Source organism: Passer domesticus, chromosome 2 (assembly GCF_036417665.1).
Source record: "Passer domesticus isolate bPasDom1 chromosome 2, bPasDom1.hap1, whole genome shotgun sequence".
Lineage (NCBI taxonomy): Eukaryota > Metazoa > Chordata > Aves > Passeriformes > Passeridae > Passer > Passer domesticus.
The window spans coordinates 11,925,156-11,944,422 of record NC_087475.1 but is presented as its reverse complement, the minus strand read 5'-3'; the positions used below and the strand labels follow the sequence as shown (position 1 = coordinate 11,944,422).

At 36.7% G+C, this 19,267-nt stretch overlaps 1 long non-coding RNA gene across 8 annotated transcripts in view; it reads left to right on the top strand.

Annotated features, from left to right (window-relative positions):
- The window catches only part of LOC135293357 (uncharacterized), a 31,737-nt gene extending 17,277 nt beyond the window's left edge, over positions 1-14,460 (top strand). For 5 of the 8 annotated variants that reach the window (XR_010355442.1, XR_010355445.1, XR_010355440.1 and 2 more), the window contains 3 exons: positions 18-234; positions 871-1,028; positions 1,578-4,253. This is a non-coding gene — a long non-coding RNA (uncharacterized LOC135293357). Of the gene's footprint in view, positions 1-17; positions 235-870; positions 1,029-1,577; positions 4,254-7,331 lie in introns of those variants that run through there. The other 3 variants (XR_010355446.1, XR_010355441.1, XR_010355443.1) reach the window with 3 other exon arrangements.
- The last annotated feature ends 4,807 nt before the right edge of the window (positions 14,461-19,267 follow it).

The window sequence follows — 19,267 nt, the reverse complement described above, 5'->3', positions numbered from 1 at the left end:
TGTTTTATATTTTTCAGTTGTATTTGAGTGTACTCTCCCTCGTGATTTTCTAAGTCTGTAAATTAAGTTTAAATGAGACTGACCAGTAAAGCCCAACAAAGAAGAAGGTGCAGAGGAGATGGGCAAGGAAATAATCCCATGAAGCTTGGGAAAAATGCAGGGTTTGCCTGACCAAAGCTGTTATATAGAAGCTGAGTGAGCCCCAAGGGGACCAGAGGGTGGCCTTTGTTTCAGGTAAGCAGCTATCAACAGCTGAGTGGATCAACAGGCATGGTAAAAGTTTCTCCCTGAGTTCATTAGAGGAGTGGGAATGTCTCCCTCAGTTAGCCAGACCAGGAGAATACCTGACTTACCCAGCAAAGAGTACAAAAATTGAAAAAATAGCAACAGAATTTCAAGGAGAACAAAAGGCTTGTGGTGGCTCTACAATTTTCTGGTGACTGGGGAATTTCCTGGTTTTCATGGTGGTGAGCATTTTCTAAAGGCCAGCAATGGGAACCACGTTGATATTGTGATTGAACTCCATATTGCAGTACCTATATGTGCATTTGCCTAACGTAACTTGCATTTGTATTGTGCTGTGCACTATATTTTGTATCACTCTGACAAATCAGAAATCCCATGTAGAATAACCTTTAAATAAGTACATTTGATAAAACATTACACCTCCCATGAATATCTAAAAGAACATCACCAGACAGAATTGGGCTTTGGTGCTACTTCACATCCAGAGAGTGGTGGCCAATGAAAGTGTCTAAAAATAAACTTAGAAGTAAGAATTCCTCTGCCTTTTAATAGGTATTAGTCAACAGTTTTGATATTTGAACACAATGGCTTTTTTAACAGATATGTTTTCCCTTTTGTTTTCAGCATGCTGAAGTTTTTAGCTGCTGCGCAGAGTCCATCTTCTGGCAGCTCTGCTTGTCTGTCCTCATATTTGGCAAGGACAGCATCTTTTAAAAAAACAGCTGCAGGAAGATCAGAGATGCTGGTTTTGGCAATAAGAAACTTGTGGTGGTGTATAAAAGGTAAGGGGTTGTAATAATATAACAATTACAATAATAATATTAAAAGGGCTCTGCTGCTACCACAACATGTTTAGCAGGTGTTGCAATTATAAAAATGTATTTAAACCTAAATAATGCTACACTGCAGAGATGGATAGTATTTCAAAATTTATTTCAGGCTGTGTTGCTATCTCCTGGTCATCAAAATAATCCCAAATAGGATAAGGATTTGCATAGGAGAGCAAAAAAGAGCATAGAAGGGCAACTATGTGCAGCTTCTTGTGATAACAGTTCATGTATGGACTTCGAAACATAGAAGTTTGTCTTTGTAGAGTAGTTCCAAACAGGAACGACAGGGTTTATACTTTGTTCTTGATTAAGGATTCTCAAAGAGTGTTGAAGAATCATCTCTTAATACTAATGCAAAGTACATGCTGGTCTGTCAGGATGGGTCAGAAATTACCCCCAGTAGAAAGAAATGCAACTTTTGCAAGATGCTTCCACTTCACTGACATTAGATGTGAACGTCTTTTTTGTCAAAGGTTTCAGACTAATACAGTTTATTTGCAGCTGGGACTTTGTCTGAATACTGAAGTTCATGAGCTTCATAGTGGGCTTCTAAATGGAATCGTGATCCCAAACTATGCACTAATGGCTGAAGAAGACACATTAATTACAGAAAATTCAGTTACTGATCTTTACAAACTTTTGGTTTTCATTAACCTTTCTTTTTAAGCACCACAAGCAAATCTAGGTGGAGTTTATATTTTGAAATATATACAAATAAAACATAATGTGCCCAGATGCTTCAGATAGCTCTAAATGTAGCTGGCAATGGAGACCCCACCAGATCCCTTTCTTCACTGCATTTTTAGTATTGTAAATCTTTCTCCTACCTGTATGCCAATTCTCTTACCCCAGTAGTTTGGCAAAAGATACCATGGGGCACTGTGATATCCATGGTTTGCATTGGCCATGAGCTGTCAGTGGGACATAGGAAGAGGTTGGACTGAATATTTTAAGTGGCTATGTTGAGAATTTCTGCTGTTTAATGTTGGCATACCATCACTGGATGGAACTTAGGGGTATTTTCCCCTTAGACTGTGTGCTTATAGTGTAAACATTGTTCAGTAGAGTTTCTGGAGGGAGCATTGTTCAAATTCCAAGTCTGCTCTGAGGAAAGACTGCATTAAAAATAAATGCTCTCACCAGCTCAGTGCTGGGTACATTTGGGCTGAGCACTACACTTAATCTCACACTGCCTTTAGCTCATAATAGTGATTTCAGATTTTTATATCTGTACATAGACCTTAATTCTCCTGTGCTCAAGAATTTTTGAGGAGTATGACCACTTTTTTCCTCAGATAGTGACATATGGTTTAAGGTCTGCACTAATGAAAATGTGTATAAACTGATGAGGGAAATTATTTTTTATTACTACTTTATAACTTTCTAGTTGATTAAATTAGTAAATGCACCATCTTTTGCAGATTAGGAATATGTTTTCTAATTTTTTTCTTGGATGTGGTTAGTTTAATTTGCTCCATTTCAAAGTAATTAGAAATTAGGAATAAGAAATCTTAATTTCTTTCAGGGTTTACAGTACAAATTCTTATACATAAAAAGAACTTGGTATTATTTGGGCTAAATGGAGTTGTAAAATTTTTTGGCTTTAACTGTGAAATTGTATGGAGACAAAAAAAGTAATTCTGAGAAGGCATAGGTCTTGAAATTACACAGGCAATTTCCTAGCATTCAGTATTTTTTTCTTCAGGGGTTAGTCTATTTTTGCTATGTTTTCTTCACAAGGATACTATAACAGCATGCCTGACCAACCTTAAGTTGGCTGCAGATGAGTGAAAACTCCAAGTTAATTGCTTCTTTCTGTCAAGGTCAGGAAAATCTTAATTTGGATCCACTGAGGGAGAGAGTTTTTCAACCAACAAGTTCAACCTATTAGAGCGTCCTCAGCTTTGTATGACTGAGAGCTTCCAACAGCACACAAGGGCAAGCTGACCTCATCCTTCTTGTGAAAACTTATTGCCAATTTATACTTTTTATCATTTGAGAAGTGCATGTGCTCTGCTGCACTGTGAATCTGATCTTGCCTTTTTCCAAAGCCTGTGTTTTGAATCCCTTTCCTTCTTCAGCACAGCCTGTCGTGGGTGTGCTGATCTCAGCTGTGTATGCACACAAGAAAGGTGCAGCAGCAAACACATGTGGGGTTTTAATGAGGATTTTGGAAGTTTGAAATATGAAGTGTCTTTTACATGATCAAACCATGATACTGTGTAATTTTTATATTCTAAATTTTTTGTTGGAAACCATGAAATTTAAATAAGAAAGGTGAGGCAGAGCAGAAAAATCATAAGGAAAGTACCAAATCTCCTGATCTCTTAAGAGATACTGGCTTCATACAGGTTTATCCTGCATGCATTCAATAATGGGTCTCTGCTGACAACTTCTATATCATCATGCAAGGAGGCCTTGCACTGGAGGGAGCAAGAGGCAAATTTGATACCCAGAACAAAGCACTTTACTGCAGTGCAGCCTCATGATGTGTTATTTTTTCTTACTGCTTCAACTCAGATATTTTTTCTACAAAGCTGTTTACAAATAAATTGCATTATCAGCAAGAAAAAATTGTGGCATTGTAATAATGTGGTATTTATGAGAGAATAAAGTAATCACATTCATTTCTAATTGATTGGTGTGTTCACAATTTCTTGCAGTGATTTGAGATGAAAATGGCCACTTTATTTCTAGTGTTTCCTGAAATTTTCTTTTGTCATTCTCCCTGCTGGGTTCATCAGTGTTTGATTGCAGGTGAAGTGAAAAGTAAAAGCAGTAGTTTCAGTAAGAGCAAACCCATTCAGGGGACAGCTTCAAGGCCCCTCTCTGAAGCTACAGATCAGTCTTTTTTTAAAGGGAATATGTTTTCCTACATGTCTTCAGACTGTTACATTAAAAGTCACCTTTGTCCATATATTAATTGATGTACTTATTTTCTGGAACTAGTAAGTGACAATTTTCAACTTGCACTCTGACTTTCCTATTTTCTTCATACCATGTACATCAGCTAAAATGCAAATTTTGATTAATTTGCCTTGTCCAGGATGCTATGACTAAATATTTATTATATTTGGCTGGTTATCTTCTTTTAATGTCTTGTTTCATTTAATAGTTGCTGCTATTTCTTCCCTTCCTAACTTGTTTTGGTGACTGTTATGCATTCACTAGTCTTCTTCCTTTTTAACTTAGACAGCTCTGCCAGTTCAATTTATTGATCACATTTCTTAAGAAACAGCTTGTTCTCTGATATCAATGAACAACCCACCTGTAATAGCTCAGAAAACCCAAAATAGTATATAGGTATAATAAAAGTCAAATTTAAAGATGGTATTTTAAATATATTTTCCTTTCCTACATGCATTCTTCCACAATGATCTGGCTGTTTTCTTGTAGTCTTGTGATGTGTGTCTTTGCATGACACTTTTTTGAAAAATATTCAAGACAGTACTTGACTGTCTGCTTCTGCAAATATTAAACAGAAAATCAAGAGAAGGAAAGTGCAACAGACCTGAAAATATTACCTCAGCTGTGGCATCCACCATCACAGGTGCTATTGCTAGTGGGAATACTCTATTTATTTATTTATCTCAGAGAGTTTGCTTCACATCCAATTCAGGTGAATGAAGAAACATGGGGAAGAAGGAAACTTAATACAGCAGTCTAGTCAGTATTTTAGTTCAGCTCAACATCCCTGCAGACTGTTTGCATTGCAGAATGATTTTGGATTGTGCAAACCCAATTCTTCTGGGTAAATGTACCTGATGCTCTCCAGCTGCCAGTGGGGTTGTTTCAGCTGACCAGAGTGGAGCCAACCCAAAGGAAAGCCCCTGGAATACAGAGAGCACCACTGCTGCATCCTCAACACTGTTTATTCCACACCCTGGCTCCCACTGTGCTGCACTGCAGTGCTTGCTAACGTGTCTCCAACGTGATTCAGTTCCCACTCCATACAGAGTTGTCCACCTACCCCTGTGGAAGCCCAGGGTACCAGGAATATTTCTCTGTCTGCTCTGGGGTGCCCTGAGCCCAGGGGAGCACTGGCTTTGACCCCCCTTCATGGAGAAAATTTCCTAGCCTTCAAGATAAACTAGAATCCACTAAAGTGTGAAATAGATTATAGAGAGTAGTGTGAGTGTATCACTTGGTGAGAAATTTAGGTTTGGGGATTTCTAGTGTGTTCTGGATGGAAGCAAGATGGAGGGCACAGGGTGTTGTCCTGGGTTTCTTCTTCATGCTTCATCTTCCTTCTTCTTCTTGGGTTTGCGTGGCATTTTGTAATTGGGAAGAAAAGTCTTCATTGGGGCTCTTTGGGATCAGTTATTGGGTTAAAAGGGAAAATAATCTAGGTGTCAGTTCTTAGTTGGATAGTTTAGTCTTAAACACCTTGTAACAAGAGATTGTTTGTGTCTTCTAATGAAAAGTTGCCAAACACACAGCAGTGAAACTTTTTTTACTGATAAGAAATAATAAACCCCTGAGTCTGAACATGAACTACCATCCCAAGTGCCTTCAATCCAGACCCAGAGAAACCAACAACGGGGACCCCCACATACCCCTGACAAAATTGTTGTAGCAAATGCCAGCAAGGGGCAAATCAGAGACAAAATTCCTCCAAGGGAAGGAAGGGTAAGGCTGTATTTCAATAACTAGAATTGCTCTTTGTGGAAGATGCTCTTGGAGCTCTATTACATAGAGAACACTTAGAGCGAAGCAGGATAAACTGGATTCCTGCAAGAGATTAATCAGCAGCAGGAGACAACACTTCAGAAAAGGAGCATTTTATGTGACCAGGCCATGGTGCAGAAACAGAATGAACAGAAAAAGCATAGATTCAGGTAGAAACTAGGTATATCTTTTCTTTCTCTGATATTTTGGTTTTAGAAAGATTAAAGTTTTTAGAGAAAAGAGACAGTCATAGAAGGGCATTGCTTCTTCCCCTGCATGTAGTTTTTCCTCAGCAGCATCAATCATCATGCACAGTTTCTTACAAATTTCCTCAATGTGCATTTAAAATAACTTGCTGTCGAGCAAGATTTTTGAATCAAAGGCTGGGACGAAAGTATCACTTTTGCAGACACAAGTCAGGCTGTGTGGTGACCTCCCAAGTCACAGACACCACATATTCCTGTACAAGCATCAGTCCCAGAGTACCTGTACTATTCTTTAAAGCCTCTTGACAAAACTAAACCTGGAAAAGTTCTCCAGGAAAGCCAACCTGCATCTTACCACAGGGAAAAATACCTCAATGTTTAATGATAGAAAATCCTGCAAAGGTGTAAAATCCTCCCTCTTTCCTGAAAGGACATGATATGGAGGGAGTTTGCTATCGCTTTTATGAGAGGGTCTTTCTAAAATAAATTTACACCTATAGAATTTTCTTTATACCTAATAACCAATTTCATCTAGTCATCAGCTTATGTCTCAGAGCCTTTTTCCTGTAATATTGAGGATGTCTGTTACATAAAAATTACTTTTAAATGTTCTTTTCTGCTGGCAGATTCATCTATATACAGTAGGTATATAAAAGTAAAACTTGATGTTAGTGAAAAAAAAATGGCATTCTAGTTTGGATTATCATAAACAAAACACATCTTCTGCAAGTAAAATTCTTTTCCCTAGCATGAGAATTCATCTTTTTCAGGTGCCATTTATTTTTGAGATCTTGTAGCCCATCTTAAAACTTGCTTTATTTTTCTTAAACTTCATCCTTCCTTTCTCCTTTACTTTGGTAGCATGCAGGCTTAGGTTCAGCTCTGAAGAGGAAAGCAGTTGCAGCTGCAGCTATATTCAAAATTCAAAAATTTGCCTTAAAAGTCTGAGGCACACATTTTTAATGTCAGTATTTCCTATAAATGGATTATTGCCCTAAATTATGTTATTCCTCCAATGATTGATCAACAGACAGTAACAGCTTCTTCATACAGGCTTCCTACATTAAATAAATCACAGAACAGTAATTTTTTATCACAACACTTTAAAGTAATTTAGTTAAACTTGAGTCATTAAAAATTTTTCCATGATTCACTTTATCAGGGTTTAATTTTAAAAGTTAATAAGAAAGTTAACTCTCAAAGTCACCCTTACACTACCCACACTGTTACCTCTTTGAAGTTTCTGGTTTCCAATACTGTACATGTCCTCATGCATTCCCAGCTGTCTTATTAATATTTTTCTATTTCTGATTGATGATGTAAAAATATCTGTGGATGCAAAACCAACATCTGATTTCTATTTATTTTTTTTTTCTCTTAGCTGTTATTCTTTATTGCATTATGAACAGATACATGATGTTCCAAAAGCCCTTCAATATGTGGAAGTACTTTCTTGAATTATCCAGGAACTCATCATTGAAGAGATAATGCAAGGAAATGAAGGAATACAACTATTGGATTTACAATAAACTCTGAAATTTGATATAACAATGTTTATAATCTACTGTTTATAAGACTTTTGCCTTTGTGATGGCACTTAATGGGTGAGTTTTTAATTTTCATACAATTTATCCAAAAGCTGGGCTTCTACTGACTCTTTTTACTTTCTATGTAACCAAACTTAATGTTGCTCCCTTTCAAAAGTTTTTAAAAAGAGAATAGTGAAATATTATAATGAATCTTCATCTTTTTACTAAAGGTAATAAATATTTTAATTATGGACAAGGATTTAAACAACAATTCTGTAGTGAAGACAGGTTTGAAATCCATGCACAGCACTTGTGTAGGTGCTGTACAGTACAAATGTGTCCCAGGGATCTGTGAAGATGTTCACAAAGTGCTACTCCAATAACCTTATACTTCTGGGGATGAAGTTAGTGTCATCTCTTAGCTTTTCTAGTACTGTGAATATAGTCCTGAAACTTCTGTTATGGGGAATTGCTAAATTACTGCATTAAGAAATGTGTTCAGTATCATACTGAGTCTGTCTTGCAAAATGAAATTCTGGATGACTTCTTCCAAGGCTGCCTGAAAAGTTTCTTGGACAACATCCAGATACTGCAAAAGCATTTCCAGGATTATCAGAGTGAGGAATTTCTCAAATGTTCAGAAGGCAAAAGCCCCAGGAATGTTTAAATGCTCCCTGTTTGTGGCACACACACACTTCCCACACAGTGTTCTCAGTGCCACCTAAAAATAAAACAAGGTCTGTCTTTGGGTCTCGAAGTAGGTACCAGTACAGATTTTTTAGATGTCTGAGAAGACAGAAACATGTAAATTAGCCTTTTTTTGAGGTAGAACCATTAAGAGTTCCTTCCCACTGCATGAAGTTACTTCACATATTACAGAGATGTAGTGCTTTTGTGACTTAAAAGATACTGAGATGGAGAACAGCTACACAGATTGCTGAGCAAATTTAGGGTGATTGCCTAATTATTATTCTTTCCCTTACAGATACAAGTTAAAATGCAGGTGGAGCAACAGTTCATAAATGACTAGCAAATACTTCATACATCTCTGTCCCCATTACATCTCTGTATGGATTATAGTAAAAATTTATCTACTTTAAAGTATTTTTCTGCATAAGCTCAGAGACCTATCTTGTAGTGTCCAAGTCCTACATAACTTATGAAATTTATGTGCTGCAAGCAGGTTTGGATCATCCACTCCAGAAATTCTTATGTGGAAATGCTGTTTATTTCAGCATGCATCCAGTAAAAATGCCCTCTGCTGCTGCTTTCTGTACTACATACTAGTGATACAAACTAAATATTCCCTTTAGGAGGAACCAGAGCTCAGAGTCCTTTGGTTACAGCTTGGAGTGCTCTTGAAGGGTAACAGAGATGAATCAGAATTCCTTTCATTCTCATGAAATAATTGAAATAAATACTTGTTAACCTGGTGGGTGTTTGGCATAAGAGGGTGACAGTGTAAATGGTAAAACCAAAATGACTAGTTTGTATTTTTCAATGACTGAATGCTTATTTATTTTAGTGCTGTAAGTGTTTATGTTGTTGATAGGCCTTGCATTCATGCAGGTTTTGTCAATAGGATTATGTTGCAGCAATTTATTTTCTTTCAATGAGTAAATAACAAAATAATCTTGCTTTGCCTAGGCCTTAATCAAATATAGGTCTTATATTTTTTTGTGGGAGGCTGCATGGTCTCATCTTTCAATTGGTTATGTGTGCACTGATGAGCTATTTCTGCAAGTAGCACAGTCCTTCAAAAGTCACCTGTTCTACTCATGTTTCCCCCATATACAATAGCAACAAACACTATTTTTCCAGGGAGGTACTACCTTCATGATGCCAGACTAATTATCTTGTGGTATATCAGGGACTGCTCATTCTTAAAGGTCTTAAAAATAGGTATTTCTCTCCTGTGGTACGTTAAAAAAGCAGATTACTTTTCATCTTAAGGATAGGCAATGCTATTTATTTGAAATAAATAACACCTAATTATTTCTTTGCAATGTGTATACTTTACAAAAATCTTTACAATTAACAGGAAACTAACATAATTTCATTATTTCAGTGGAAGTGCATCAGTTCACAAACAAGATCTTTTCCTTATACTGCATATTACAACACTAAAGTGCTTGTATTCTCAACATGGTATATATGTGATAGGGGAAGTAAAATGTAAATAACAGCGTAGTGATTTCTGAAAGGGTTTTTCATTTGGTGGGGTTTTTTGTTGTTTTTTTTTTTTTAGAAATACTAGAAACAAAATGAAAAATCATTAACAGATTGAGAATATGTTTGGTCTTTGAAAATTAATGCTGAAGACTGTTTCAGTAATCAGTGTAAAACAAAAAATACAAAAAATAGTGTCTGAGTTTTAGTTTAAAAAAAAATGTTTTCTTAAATTTCTTTGTGTAACTTCCTCTGTAACTGAGCCACTGCTGGACCAAACTTCTGCAGAGGGTGGAAAAAAGAGGTGATAATGTGTGTCATACTATTTAAAATAAAGGGATTGAGTGGGTGTCCTTCAATATGCTGAGGAGGATGTCTGGCAAAGATATGGAGATGTCAAAAGGTTCTGTGATGCTACAGCTAGAGTTGCATTTCAGAATAGACTTTCTGTGAAATACAAATCTGGTTCTTGAAAAGCCTTTATTGTAAATTTTCATACAGAATTATGGCATTGGATAAAATTAGCAGAACAGCAATGTACATACTTTACAGAGACATTGTATGAAATTCTTGTTGTGTCTCCAGATCACTACTGCTCTTTTTTTCCAAGCTGCTCACAAAATCTTTATCCATCCTCATCAGTAGGTCTGAAAGCTTTTATCAAATATTAAAAATTTATAATAATATATATATATGAAAAACTGTACTTTGGAGCTTTCAAAATTACTCACAGAACCGACGTGCAAAGAGCAGTAATGCCATAACAGCATGTTTCCTTTAAAGACACCAGAACAGTCTCAGTAAGACCACTGAACTTTTTGATTTCCTCTCTCATTGTCTTCTGTCAGATCAGCATGCTTCTGGGCCAGGTTCCTCAGCAGCTGATAAGAATATCTTGATCAGGATATAAGGATGAAAAGGCTGAGTAAGGAGAAATAAAACTCCATTAATTCCCTATTTTCTAACATGTTATGATAAGAATGGATATGTTTTCACTTAATTTCTTTGTTTTTGCAAGACTGATTAAATTGTATCAACTACGAATTTCCTAATAATTTGCAAGTTAATAGAATTCTTTCATATAGAAACCTCTCTTATGATTTTTAATACTAGCCTTGCCATAAGGAAAGATCACTGACCTAGTGCTTTGATCAAAGTAAAAGTAGAAGTAGAGCTTCAGAAAGACTTCATTTTGCAATTCCCTCAGAGTAGTAAAGATCAAAATCAGCTTTATTTGCCTTCTCCTCCTGCAGCTGAGATCCTGGGAGCAACATGGAAGTTTTTATTAGACATTTTAAAGGTGAGTGAAATCACAGTTTGAGCAAGCAGCAGGGCAGCTGCAGAAAGAGCTGGCATCCTATGGAGGGATATTATTGAGCAACCCTCTGTTCTGAAAGGCAGCAAGAGAAAACTGAGGCTAGACCAAAGAATATATAGATTTTTGGAGGGTGAAGACATAGAGAAGTTACAGTACACAAGACAGACAAATAGCCAGTTGCAAAAAAAAGTTTATATTTGCAACCTACACCTTTTGTCCATTATTTGTTCTCCTATGAATTAAAGATTATATTCTAAGTGTAGCTGACAGCTGTTGTGAGATGTTATTATCTGAAGTACATAAACTGACAAAATCCAACATTCATTTGCCCTTAATAATCACACATTAAATGCATGGAAAGTTCATTAAATTAATCTGTTTCCTATCAAACCTACAGTGGAAAATCCCTGAGTGAGATGAACTAAATAAATATGTTTGTGTAAGTCAAACCAAGGTTTTCTGTGATTTTCCTATTGTGTTTATTCAGCAAACAAGCCCAGAATCTTTTCTGCATTATCAGTGGCTGAGATGCATCCAGTCTGTGAAGTTCACTTTTAAATCTTTCATCAGTGCGCAGTGTTCCAAGTTTCTTTGACAAATCAAAGGTGACTTTGGACATACTTTTATATCTACTTTTTATTCCTTTGTTTGTGTGACAGCTTATTTTTATATTGATGGCTGCTGATTTACTCTTTTGGGTTTTCAGCATTTTTTTCTTTATTTAATCCATGAGGTCATTGGATTCCAAGTCCGTGTGAGAAATGAAGATCCTCAGATAGACCCAGTGGTAATGGACTTGGATTAAAGGAATTGAATTATAGGTTGCCTCATTGGGTGGCAGTAAAAAAGAATATGAACAGAATTACAATAGTCAGGAAACTGGAATAACTGCTGACTTGGGCCTCCTCAGAACTCTCCTTAGGTGTTTCCCTCTTTAGGCAAGGGATATCGAGTACAGCTGTGAAAATCTAGAACACAGTCAGTACCTAAGTGGGAGAAAAAAAATACTTAATATTTTATTTCTTAATGTCTTATTTGAATTTCATTTTTTTCCATTCAAAATATTCATATTTTGAACTTCGTTATTAAAACTAGAGAACATAAATGACAAAGAATTTTCTCCTTTCTTTTATCAAAAAATTCCGGGGAATGAAGATATGTATATTTTAATGATCCATGCTAACAATAGCATGATTTATTATGTAAATAGTATCCTCTCCTTTCTCTCTGTAATAAAAGTCAAATAACTAAGCCCCAAACAACACTGGGCTCGGGTCCATGTCAACTCTTCATTTTCTTAATAAAATTTTAATGCACTATCAGTCTAAGAAATATGAAAATCAAAACTAGAAACTTCATTTTGACATATAATCATATCTATTTTCTTTTAATGAAATACCAAATGGCTTTGTGAGGGTGTAACAAACTTGGAAGGCATCATATTTACATTACCCCATATTACATTACCCTATTTACATATTATCCCATTTTCAGAAGTTTGTATTACATCTTCACTCAGAAAACAGGCATGAAAAGCTTCTACTGCTTATAAAAATTAATGTAAAAACAATATAAATTCATTTTATTTGCTAATGACACAGTTAACTATGATTTTGGAAAAAGTCCCAGAGTTTTGACCAGAAAAGATGTTTTGTGGTAGAATGAAATACAACAGAAAACTCCTTAACTCTTCACGTGATCTGCTGCATAGCTCACAAGTCAATCTCATTGCTCACAAATATTTTAAATAAATTGTGTTCACTTTCTGGAACACTAGAAATAAGAAGTTCAAGTTCAAGCCTGGCAGAGCTCAAGTAGTGTTTGGACAACACTCCCAGGCACATGCTGTGACTCTTGGTGTGTCTGTGCAGTTGAACTGGATGATTCTTGTGGGTCCCTTCCAGAATGGATATTCTGTGATACTATTTCTGTATTTATGGCAGATACAAAGAGAATAAAATACATAAGGTAGAGTCTGAAGGAATGAACAAAAAAATAGTTGAAGCCTGTTTCTGTTTTCAGTTAACTTGTCAAAAACCCTAAGCAAAACTGTCAAAAGATGTTGGAGGTATTTGATTAAAAATCATAAAGGTACTGAAATGGAAAATTATATCATTCCTTTTTTATGTATACAACTTATTGTTCTTTCCCAGTCAAGGAAAAGAATGGGAAAAAGACAAGAAAATCATGGGGAAAGAATTACCTGTGATAAAGCAAACTTTCCAGGGAGATTTTAGTCTCCTCTGAAATTCCCTGAGTGATTTGACTGTGGGATCCAAGCTGGGTCAAACTCTTTTCATAGTTGTGGGATTTTCTGGATCTTTCCAAAGATATTTCATACCTGTGCCAAGAAAAGGATAAAAGATGTTGTTATTAAAGCATCTTTCTGTGTTTATATCACAAATATAGTTCTGAATGCCTTCATTAGCTATTTTGCTAGTACAGTGTTCGAATGAATTATGGCTGAAAGTGCTATCTATAAAGAATTTCTGCTCTCAAAGCAAAGATGACATAACAGAAGAAGATCCAATTTATTCTCAAAGGGTTGTAAGAGCTCAGAACTCCATTTTGTAAAGATCTGACTGTCAGATTGTGCCTTCCTATTATATTACTGCTCATCACCTGTGTCAGTGTTGCTGCGTGATGCCCTTCCTTTATTCAGGGCAAACCTTTGATACTTGGGCTGAGCAGTACAACAGGGATGAGCTCACACCTCAGGAGGTGAAATTCATCTCAAACCAAAGGCAGACCTAATCAAAGTAATTTAGGCTCCCTTCAGAGGGTCAGTGCAGGGACAGAGGCATCTTTTGCTGTCATTCATCTCATCCTAGACTGCTGTCCTGGTGTAAGAATGATGAACTCAGTCTGGAAAGTTTCCTGATGGGCTACTGTAAGTCATTCATGGGCCTGAGCCCTGACGCAGTTCTTCAAACTGGTCTGCAGCCTGCAGGATGGATAAATTCCCCCAGAGGAACTGTCAAACAACTGGTCTAATGTTCTGGTCTTCACCTGTCCCTTCAGTATTATATTGAAGTGGACAGAGGTGGCTTAATGCATTATTTCTGGCATATGAAGTTATTTCCTTATGTCTTCTACCCTGTTCTGTGTCCAAAATGCCTTCATTTCTGTCATATGGCAGATGCAGCCAAACATTTGAGAGGGGGTCTGCCCAATAAACATGTGCTATCTCATCATGTATTGAAATTCTGTCTCTGGACTCATCTGTTCTCCTTTGTCTTTGTCCAGTTACAATAAGAAAAACAATGTTTTGCCTCTCCACCTTATGTAAGTATTTAATCTTTGCCTGTGGTCATTCTTTTTTCCTAATATATTAGCAGGACCATTCTGTAAATGTCACAGGGCAAGTTCTGACATTTATCTAATTCCCTTTTAAAGATAAGGTTCACACAAGAGGAAGAGCTGACATATTAGAAAAGCTAACTAGAGGAAAAACTCTTCACTCTATAGCACATCACTACAGTGAGAGATTTAAAACTTGATGGAGATGCTGCAATCAGTAGAAAATATTTTACATTGCAGCAGGTCAAACCATGCAATCATGTTCCACTCAGGTCTCAAAATCCATATCTTTAGTCTGCTTATTCTTCCCTATTGGAATTGTGTTTCTCTAGAAGTGATTAAGATGCCAGACTAATTGAAGTTTAGGATAATAAAGGAGTTTTAGTTGTTATGGGAATAAGAGTAGTTCATATTGGACAAAAGTGATTGTAGCAGCTTGAAGGAATTTACTCTCAGAAAGAAAGAGAAGTGAAAAACAGTGAGCCACCAGGAATGTAAGAGAGCAGATACTTAATTGTGCTGCAGACCTTTCTATGTCACTCACACAATCATGGCTGCACAAGCCTGCAGGAAATTAATGCTGCAAATCCTGGATTATTATTTTGTTTGTAATTGCTACTTATTATTTCTATAATTATTACAGTCCTGATCTTTATGGAAGGAAGGAAGACTTTTTAAAATATGGAAATATTAGAGACTTTTATCTTCATATATTTTGTTTAAGTTTCTGAAGATCTGCAAGGCAACTGGTAAGAAAAGCAATTAATCTAATCTCTGAATTGAGCTCAGATTCCCTGTGAAGAAGGTCAGAAATATCTGATAATCTTTACTAAGACTCTAGTGTGTGTTTAATTTCTTTCTGCCAAGAGATAACTTGGCCTCAAGAAGCAGATTTGTGTGTCTTTAAGTCAGTAATTGCCTAATGATTGTCTAAGCACTGATACTGAGGTGCACAGGAGTGCCAAAAACTGTGATCCCATTTTCAAAGGGATCACACCCCTACACTTCTGCAAAGACAGGGCAGTCATCTGCTCATGGGCTAGCACCCTATCTGGTGAGGTTCTAAGCAATTTCCAGCTTCAGCTTCAGAACAGAGGCACCTAGAAACTATTCTTCCTCAAGCCTTTTATGCCCTTGCCCATGTGTCTCTGAAGTATATTCTCTCCTATCTGTCTTTCCTCCCTTTATTTCATCCCAATAAGCTTATAGGAAATGATTTTCTACTGTGCACTGAACCAACAAAAATAAAAGACCTATCCAGTCTCTTATCATTTTTTCATAGCTGGGATCTCGGAGCAGCACAGAATTTACGAGTATGTCTGAAAGGTGGACTTCAGCTTCTACCATCTTTTCTAACCAAAGAACTGAAATACTGATGAAGAGTATTTAAGGTTAAAATATGTACTGTAAATCAGACACCAAGAGATGACCCCAAACTGGATCTATAGCTGAATTAATTTTGGTTTCATGTGACGTCAGGGGCCCATAGAGTGAGTTACAGCCTTGCATTCAGTCTGGGACTATCTATTATCTAACATGTCTTGCTTGATCTTCAGTTTCAGGCAGGCAAATTGACCATGTATACTTGCTTGTGTCAGTAGCTAATTTTAGGTAGCTAGTCTAATTGAAGATGTTATGCTCCTTTAGCTTGTCAAATGGAAATTCACATTTTCTGATTAATGTGATTCACTTAGATTTGGCTTGACAGGATTGACAATGTGTAATATAGCACACAAGGATGACAGGGCTCTCCATCTCCTCCTCTGTCACATTTCATTATGAATTTTGTAGTCAAGGCTGTGGCTTCAGTTTCTTACCTGAGATATGATAAGATTTGAGAAGAGCTGCAGCCACATATGGCTAACACAATCTGTTCCCACAGCTGGGGATGTGTTTTCAGAAGGGTGACAAGCTAAACTGCTTTCTTACATTTGTAACAATTATACACAACTGCCTTTGTGACATTTGGGTATGACTGAAAAATTACTGAGAAAATGTGAAGAAAAAGACAAAATCTTTGAAATAAAGCGTAAAAAAATTTCGAATTTTACAAAATAGCAAAAATATTTTGGAGGGGGAAGTATACAAGGAAAGTCATTGCTGACTAACACATCAGCTGGTGGAGAATGTGTTACATGGAACAGTATCTAGAACTTGAAAAGCATGTCAAGAAATAAAAGCATGGCCGCAATAAAAGAATACCAGTAGTTGAAGCACAGAGAAAAAAGAGGAAAAAAAACGTAGAAAATAGAAAAGTGGTCCACATCTGTGTCCATGGTGAAGGAATACACATTAGCCCATCTGCAACAAGGAGCTGTGATACAGAGATGCAGAGGGTGGTCTGTCAGCCCCGAGCCTCTCACACTCAGGGACACAGGAAGCAAAGGACAGAATCTCACCAAGACTACAGATTATATAAAATATGTGGGATTAAGTGGAAAATTGTGTATCCTGCTGCCTCTGTAGGTTAAATGCCTTGCATACATCGAGTGCATCTTGAATACTCAATTTCCTGTGCCAAAAGAGTGTCCTTTCTGACAGTGTTGGTAATCTCACTGCCTTCCTGATAATTATGGCAAGGGAAGGTCTCCATCTGCTGGAACAGATCAATCTGCAGAGCCAATCCTGCCTCTCCTGTCCCACTGGTGCTACCAAACTCCCACTAGGGCTGCACACGCACAGCTGCCACTGACTCATAGAGCCACTCAGTTTGGATGAACCCTTGAAACACATCTGGTTCAATCTCCTGCTCAAATTAGGTCCAACACTGAGTTTGGGGTTTTAGGGGCTTTGCCCAACTGGATCTTTGAAGGAAGAACTGTCCCCAAGGACAGAGATCCACAGCCTCTGAAATGTCCAGGTAAAAACCCTCATCTTCCTTCCATTGTGAGAATTCACTTCCCTACTCCCTGCAAAACTGGGTGTGCTTCCCCATGCTTACTCAGCCCTCCTCATACTACAGCACAATAAGAGAGTGAGAACAGAGAAATCAGGAATTAAATGGAGCTCAGTCAAGGTGAAGGCTATATTCAAAAAGTAGTAGCACTGCTACAGCTGCAATGGAGAAAAGCAAGGCATAGTGCTAAAGAAAAATATTTTACTACAACCATCTGGGATGTCAGGGAAAATAAATAAACATTGGTATTTCCTGCCAACCAGTATATAATAAATATAAAATATTTCAAATATCAGATACTTGTTTGAGATTCTTTGTTCTTTATGCATATTCTTGTACTTCTATCTTTGCAATTTTGCAGTTGCAATGTTGTTGTAGCTTAATGATCTAGGGAAATATTCTGCAGGTATTTTACATTAAATAACTCTATTTTTGAAACACGGGAAAGAATCTTGGTGTTTTGTGGCCAGGCGAACACAGATAATAACTGAAAAAAAAATTTTGAAGTACACTTAAAATAGATCAATTCTTGAAAGTGAGGGACACCTACACCACCTGCTCCATGTAACGTGGAGATTGCAGAAGATGTAAGAAGCAGCTGGTGGAGATTTCAAAAGTAATAAAATTTTATTTTCAAATAAATTTTATTTTTTGAAAATAAATTTTAAAAAATTTGTCTTACCTTTTTTCCAAGTAGTAAAACTTACCACCCATTCTCCCTGTCCTTACTTATTAAACATAAGCTAAAAAAGAGATGAAAAATATGTGGCTGTGTTTAAAAATAATTATTTTATATTGTATGAATGTCATTTTTCAATGAAAAAATGTTCATATCCCACACAGATATTTCAGTTAGCATATTAATGCTCATATATGTGAATGGTAATAAAGATCTATAGTTGACATAAATGAAATTGGCAGCAAACTTGAGCTGTGCTTCTATTTCTTCATAAATATAGCAAAAGGTTGCCTCTGTTTTTTGTGAGTAATATATGTGACAGTACACATAGAACTACAAATATGAATACAAGAATAATGCAAGTTGTGTGGAAAAACTCAAAGCTGTGTTTAAATGGGTCAAGTATAAGTGGAATCCACTGTTCAGGAATCCACAGAGGACGACCAGGGTAGGCCTGACATTGTGTTCCACTGTTGCCACACAAAAAATGCTCCCCTTTTATAAACCCTTGTTAAAAGGGCTTCTTCCAAAGAGCTATGATTCAGTCTGATCTTAAGAGCACTTCTCCTGTTACCTGCTCTCAGCTCGTCTAATCAGAGTCCTTGTAGCTTGAGTGACAAGGCCAGTCCAATTTTATTCCTCCATAAAAATATAGCACAGATAGAATTATCCCAATGTCATCACTGGTGTTACCCTTTCATCAATTTCTGCTTATTGTTTTTGTTTTTGTTTGTTTTTTTTTTATATCATTAAATAAAGTATGGTGTCTCAGTATATACTGTAACTTTTGCGCAGATTGTATTTATTTCAGAATTCCTGAGAGAAACATGTGTGCAATGACCATATTCCTTCCACAGGTACCTCTGTGGTAATTGATACAGGTTTGGAGTGAAGACAATGGAAGCAGAAAGTTTATGATAATAATAGATTTCCTTCTCTTCATTACATGAGGCATTCCAATTCATGTAATGTTCTTTCTCCAGTGGAGGACTGCAGCAGATTACCCATTTTTGAGCTCAGTATTAATTATGCTTACTAGTGATTCTGTAGTTGAAGGTCCCATGATAAACTCCTATTTTATTTTTAGGGGTTCATAATTCATCTTTAAAAGCCCACTTTGGACTGAAATATGTCACCACCATCTAACACCAACTTATCTGACCCAGCAGTAATATATGATAGATATGGAAGGAGGAAGCTGCACTTTGAATAATTCAAGGTGATTATCTCATGTGCAAAATCATTCTTTTCATGTGCATGTCATCAGAATGGCCATATAACTTTGCACCTAGCATTGACAGGCTGTATCTCATCCCAGCACTCTGTCAATAAACACAGGCTGGGTCCTCTAACCTACTTTTTCTTCCCAATACAATTTGCATAACAAAAACTGAATTAGGTATTTTTTAAAAGTCAACAGAAAATG